The sequence below is a fragment of the Bison bison genome, unplaced genomic scaffold, assembly GCF_000754665.1.
Source record: "Bison bison bison isolate TAMUID 2011002044 unplaced genomic scaffold, Bison_UMD1.0 scf7180017864379, whole genome shotgun sequence".
NCBI classification, from domain to species: domain Eukaryota; kingdom Metazoa; phylum Chordata; class Mammalia; order Artiodactyla; family Bovidae; genus Bison; species Bison bison.
Window position 1 is genome coordinate 4,472,677 of NW_011494951.1, and position 6,891 is coordinate 4,479,567.

Genomic DNA, 6,891 nt, shown 5'->3' on the forward strand with positions numbered 1-6,891 from the left:
CTATTTCCCATGAAGTGATGGGACAAGAAGCCATGATCTTTGTTTTCTGAATGTTGAGCTTTAAGCCAACTTTTTCACTCTTCTCTTTCACTTTCATCAAGATGCTTTTTAGTTCCTCTTCACTTTCTGCCATAAGGGTGGTGTCATCTGCATATCTGAGGTTATTGATTTTTCTCCTGGCAATCTTGATTTCAGCTTGTGCTTCCGCCAGCCCAGTGTTTCTCATGATGTACTCTGTGTATAAGTTAAATAAGCAGGGTGACAATATACAGGTTTGATGCACTCTTTTTCCTATTTGGAACCAGTCTGTTGTTTCATGTCCAGTTCTAACTGTTGCTTCCTTACCTGCATATAGGTTTCTCAAGAGGCAGGTCAGGTGGTCTGGTATTCCCATCTCTTTCAGAATTTTCCACAGTTTATTGTGATCCACACAGTCAAAGGCTTTGGCATAGTCAATAAAGCAGAAATAGATGTTTCCAAGTCTTGGTGTCCATCTAGGAACAACGTGGAGGAGAGACATCTTTCTCTGCTGTACCCCATATGAATTACTGACCCACTGAAAGCATGAACAATAATAAATTATAATTATTGCTTTTGACTGCTAGATTTGGGGGATAATTTATTATGCAGCAATAGATTGCTACAAATATTAAAAGAAACTATAGCTGCGATATTAGAATTAAGAAGAATTTAGCACAGCTGCTGGATACAAAATCTATAAAAAAATCAATTGTTTTTATATACTAATACAAACTGAAGTCAAATTAAAAAGCTTGCAACAGTATAAAAGCATAATTACCTAACAATAAACACAACAAAAGTCATACCAATCCTTTAAAGAGAAAGTTACAGAACAGTATTCAAATATTCTAAAGATTTGTGTGTTTTAGTTGCTCAGTCATATCCTACTCTTTGCGACCCCATGGACTGTAGCCCACCAGGCTCCTCTGTGCATGGGGATTCTCCAGGCAAGAATACTGGAGTGGGTTCCTATGCCCTCCTCCAGGGGATCTTCCTGACTCAGGATCGAACCCAGGTCTCCCACGTCGCAGGCAGATTCTTTGCTGTCTGATCTGACATAGGATATCTTTGAAGTGGAAATGGAAGTCACTCAACTGTGGCTGACTCTTTTCGACACCATGGACTATAGAGTCCATGGAATTCTCCAGGCCAGAATACTGGAGTGGGTAGCCATTCCCTTCTCCAGGGGATCTTCCCAACCCGGGGATGGCACCCAGTTCTGCAGTATAGGATATCTTTTAGATCTAGGAAAACTTCAAAAACATATATTATGCACAAGGATAAAGAGTCTACACTGTGTATATATCTTATGTTATATAAACCAAAATCACAATTATGTTTTAACATAATGAGATGATTCTAGAAAATTATATGGGGATTGCAAAGGCTGTGCCTATTGGTGGTTCTCCAAGGGGAGAATGAAGTGACTACTTGTTGCACCTGATTATAAAACTTAAGGAGTTTAAGAACTTAAGATTCTGGATTACCGATACAAGGACTGTGGATTATAAGTAAACAGACCATGACAGAAAACTTAGACACCCACATAGATTCAGAGGCTTTAAGTATGGCAGACATGGTAGTGTAGATTAATGATGAAAAGACAGATTTTTCACTGAATGTCATAGACACAACATTGGTCAAATCAAACAAAAGATGAAATTAACTCCACCACACAAAAACCAATTCCAGGTGAATCAAAACCTATACAAAAAAGTAAAAAGTAAAAAGTTTAAAAATGTAGAAACAAAATAAAACCTTTTTTTCATAAGCTTGTAGTAAGAAAGTTTTTATTTTAAAGTCATCTAATAGACTGCACCTTCTCAAATAAGAGTGATTAATGTGATCATTTTAAATTGAGTATCTTTTCATCAAAAATATTTTTATAGATTATAGATGGAGTCATAGAAGCCTTTAAAATAAGTGGGGCCAGAGTAGGAGGAAGGAGGTAATATTTAGCTCAAGTGCAGCCATGAGAAAGTGGGTGCTGTAGCTGGGAAATGTTCATAATAGTAAAAACTGGCAACAGTGCAAATGCCCACAAATAGCAGGGATCCAAAAAGCAAAACAGAAATGAACACCATCACACATGTACACAGCAGGAGGGAGCTAAGATTCAAGAGACCACTGAGAAGTGACTGGAATTAAGGATTTATTCCCTTGGGTATGGTGGTTATTAAACATTTTGATAGACTTGAAAGATGAAGAGAATGATCTGTATAAAGTGCTCAAAAGAATTATCTGAATTTTTTTTTTCTTTTTACCTTTTAAGTGATTGTGGTTTATTTGTCTCCCTACAAGAGATCCACAGGTGTCCAGTCTAGGGCTGGGGAAGATGCTGGCTGATGCTGTCAAGGGCTCATAATCTTCTACTCTTGTAGAGCTATCCTAAGCTAGTGGCTCTCCTTATGGTCCCTGGAAAGCTGCTATCCCTCTGGACATCACACTTGAGTTCCAGTAAGGAAGAAGAAAACAGGGCTATGCATGAAAAGCCACACTAGGTGAGTTTCACTTTCTGTTAGGCAATTGAGAGCTTTCTTGGAAGTTGCAACCAGAATTTTTCTGCTTGAATCTCATTGGTTGGAATGATGCTCCATGACCACCTTGGGATGGGAAGAGGGTAGGGAGAGGATGAATAAGATATAGGGTTGGTCATACACCCCCAGAAGAGAACACCTTCTTTTCAGTCTTTGAAGATGTCAGCTTATGTGTTTTCTAGAATATGTAGCTTACTTAGGGAAAGATTTCTCTTGATAGATTTTAACATGACACCTTGCATATCTCATAGCAGGGCAGGAAAACTCCCTCCTCTGTTGTGGACTCATTCTTTCCTTGTCTTATATATGGTAATTAGAGTGCTGTCTTTGAAGCCAGACCCTGTGGGCCTGTATCTCAGCTCTTCCTCTTATTTTCTGTGTGACTTTGGGCAAGTTACTTGCTCTTAGGGTCTGAATTTCTCCATCTGTAGAAAAAATATTAAAAATGCCTCTCACTTTATCAGAATGTTGTGAGAATTAAATGAGCTGATCCCTGTGAAACAGAGCAGTGATCAACCCACAGCAAGCACTTGATAAGTGTTGGTAATTATTCTTCAAAGTTTAGAAATTTACATGGTGCCAACTCCTATCAACAGGCTTGATTGAAATGCCTTTTATTTCCTACTGACTTATTCAAAGCATCTTATTTTCCATTTGCCCTTTGAGTTTCTTGTTTCTGAAACCCAGAACTGCTCTGTGTGAGCTTCTTTTTTTTTTTAATGTGTATGTGTGTTTTATTATTTTTTAATATAAATTTATTTATTTTAATTGGAGGCTAATTACAATATTTTATTGGTTTTGCCATATATCAACATGAATTTGCCACGGGTATACACGTGTTCCCCATCCTGAACCCCCTTCCCACTTTCCTCCCCATACCATCCCTCTGGTCATCCCAGTGCACCAGCCCCAAGCATCCTGTTTCATGCATCGAACCTGGACTGGCGATTCGTTTGAGTGACAACAAGGCTATTCTCCCTTAAGCAAGCATTCCTAGCTCTGACAATAAGTTTGTGGTCATGACTTCACATACTTTCTGTTTATTGTTCAGTTGCTCAGTCATGTCCGATTCCTTTGTGACCCCATGAACTGCAGCATGCCAGGCTTTCTAGTCCTTCACCATCTCCTGGAGTGTCCTAAAACTCATGTCCATTGAGTCAGTGATGCCATCCAACCATCTCCTCTTCTGTCATCCCTTCTTCTCCTGCCTTCTATCTTTGCCAGCATCGGGGTCTTTTCCAGTGAGTTGGCTCTTCCCATCAGGTGGCTAAAGTATTGGAGTTTCAGCATCGGTCCTTCCAGTGAATATTCAGGGTTGATTTCCTTTATACTTGACTGGTTAATCTCCTTGTAGTCAAAGGGACTCTCAAGAATTTTCTCCAGAAGCACAGTTCAAATGCATCAACTATTTGGTGCTCAGTCTTCTTTATGGTTCATCTCTCACATCCATACATGACTACTGGAAAAACCATAGCTTTGACTAGACAGACCTTTGTTGGCAAAGTGATGTCTCTGCTTTTTAATACACTTTCTAGGCTATCTTCTCTTAGGCCTGTGAAATCTACTTTCTGGGAAAGGTTATTGCCCAGACCCACATTTGTTAAAGCTGGGACTCAAAACACCCCTGGTGGATTGCTGAAGTGAAGGTGTTGATGTTTCTCAAATGTGTATTTCCTGGAATTCCAAGAGCTCCAATGCCTCTATCCTGTGTTCCTCAAGATACAGTCTTTCTTGATCTTTAAATGCTCCATGCTTAAAGCAGCATTTTTATTTTCTTGATTTTCCCTTTCTGTTTCAGTGCTCCTTCAGGAGGACTCTATGGGGTTTCCTCACCTTGAGCTGTACTCCTTTAGAAGGTCAGTTTCCTGCTCAAGCACTGGTCATTGTATCTGTGAGCCTTCTTTAATTTTCCCACTGCTTTGTGGCCCAGATATTTACATCACTAATATTCTCCTATAGATAATCTCTTTAATGTCCACCATAGTAAGAGACTTGAAATCAATGAGTCTTGGACCCACAAAAAAACAGGAGTCCAGATTTGGATGATCCAAACACAGAGAGACTCAATATCTAGCCCAGACCTGATCTTCCTTCATTATTTTCCTGAATGGTTTCTCCTAAATATTCCAATCTAAATCTATTGTGCTTACCTCTAGATCCCTAATTCCATAAATTCATCAATCATATCCTCTCAGGCACAAAGAATACCTCCATTGCCATTTCAATAACTAGGGCCTTAAGACATACTCTATGATTCTTAATCAAGCTAAAAATTAAAAAAAAAATCACCCTGTCTCACTTTTATTCACTGTGATATGATGCCAGTGTATGAAATATAAGCCCTTTTGTCCAGGAAACATCAATCCCCCAAGTTTCAAAGTTAAGTTACTTGGAAAAAAGTCATCATCTTCCTTTCAGGTAAACACGGCAAGAGCTCCTGGGTTGATTATGTGATCTTTTGTATGAAAATGTCATTATAATAATTCTAGTAAATGTTTGATGAGTTGCCAGCCAACCTATGTAATAGAGAATCTATTTAACATATTAAAAAATCAGACTTTATGTAAAAAGGTATGTTCAAATCACTTGTAATAAGTTATAGAGGATATTTTAGTTTAATTTTGTTCAACTTAACACTGAGTTCTGATTAAAATTTTCAGAAGGGCAGCAAACTTATGCATTGACATTTTTTTCTGTTTCTCAGGAAAAAAAATAATTGCATTTACAAGAAAAAAGATAGGAAAAGGAACACTGATGCCAGTGAATTTCATGGCAAGTTACCAGAATCATATTTACTGTTTGAAACAATCTTGATACCCAATAAACAGAAAATATGTTGCAAGAATTTTATATTCTTTCTATTTTTAGGGGAGGATGTTTACCATGGGAAAAAATGAAATAATCTAGTAAAAGATTAAAAATAATGTAATCAAGTAGCATATGACACTTCTTCAAATGCTTATTATTAACGTTTCAAAGTACACATAAATTCTCTTGGTATTACAAACCATATATATTCAATTGTCAACAATGTTTTCTATGCATATGTCTTCTCACTGCTAATAGAAAACAATATGCTTAAGGTCAAGTACCAAATTGAATTTGTCTTTTTATTTTTGAAAGTAAAACTCTATTGACATCTCTCACACACTCAATGTTTTTTCAAAACAACTAAATTCATGAGGTCATGGTTAAAGTTTCTGAAATTCACAATTCCCTTTTAAGAAAAAAATAAAACAGCTCTTGACCCTGTTGATCAACAGAGTGGAGGAGAAAAATGTAGACTAATTATTTACTGCAAAATAAAAAAAAACTATGAATGCATAGTATTCTTCTTTGAGCTTGCCAATACTTATATAAAAGAAATACATAATTCATATCTCAATTTTACATGAAAGTAAAATATTATTGGAGTTCTCAGGTGGCGCTAGTGGTAAAGAACCTGTCTGCCAATGCAGGAGACATAAGAGATGCAGGTTCTATCCCTGGATCAGGAAGATCCTCTGGAGGAGGTCATGGCAACCCACTCAAGTATTCTTGTCTGGAGAATACCATGGACAGAGGAGCCTGGTGGGCTACAGTCCGTAGGGTGGCAAAGAGTCAGACACGACTGAAGTGACTGAGCATGCATGCACACAGAATATTATTGCTGATTGAGAAACTAAGACAAATTTCTTTCTTACATACCTTAATCTTATAAAATGTAACACATAAATTCTTTACTGAAAATACCTTATTTTCATAAACCACTTCATCGTATTTTATGTAGTTCTTACTGTTGTTCTTCAATCATTAAATCATGTCTGACTCTTTGTGACCCCATGGACTGCAGCACTCCAGGCTTCCTTATCCTTCACTATCTCCCAGAGTGTGCTTAAACTCGTGTCCAATGAGTCGGTGATGCCATCCAACCATCTCATCCTCTGTCATCCCCTTCTCCTCCTGCCTTTGCTCTTTCCCAGCATCAGAGTCTTTTATAATGAGTCAGCTCTTCAGATCAGGTAGCCAAAGTATGGAGCTTCAGCTTCAGCACTGCACCGAAGAACTGATGCTTTTGAACTATGGTGTTGGAGAAGACTCTTGAGAGTCCCTTGGACTGCAAGGAGATCAACCAGTCAATCATAAAGGAAATCAACACTGAATATTCGCTGGAAGGACTGATGCTTAAGCTGAATCTCCAATACTTTGGCCACCTGATATGAAGAGCTGACTCACTGGAAAAGACCTTGATCTGGGAAAGATTGAAAGCAGGAGGAGGGGACGACAGAGGATGAGATGGTTGGATGGCATCACCGACTCAATAGACTTAAATTTGAGTAAGTTCTTGGAGATG

General features: G+C 38.1%; 1 long non-coding RNA gene across 1 annotated transcript in view; it reads left to right on the plus strand.

Moving 5' to 3' along the window:
- LOC105001123 overlaps positions 1-6,891 on the plus strand; it is a 12,686-nt gene that overhangs the window by 3,162 nt on the left and 2,633 nt on the right. Inside the window, exon 2 of the long non-coding RNA XR_826822.1 lies at positions 2,323-2,522. This is a non-coding gene — a long non-coding RNA (uncharacterized LOC105001123). The remainder of the gene's footprint in view (positions 1-2,322; positions 2,523-6,891) is intronic.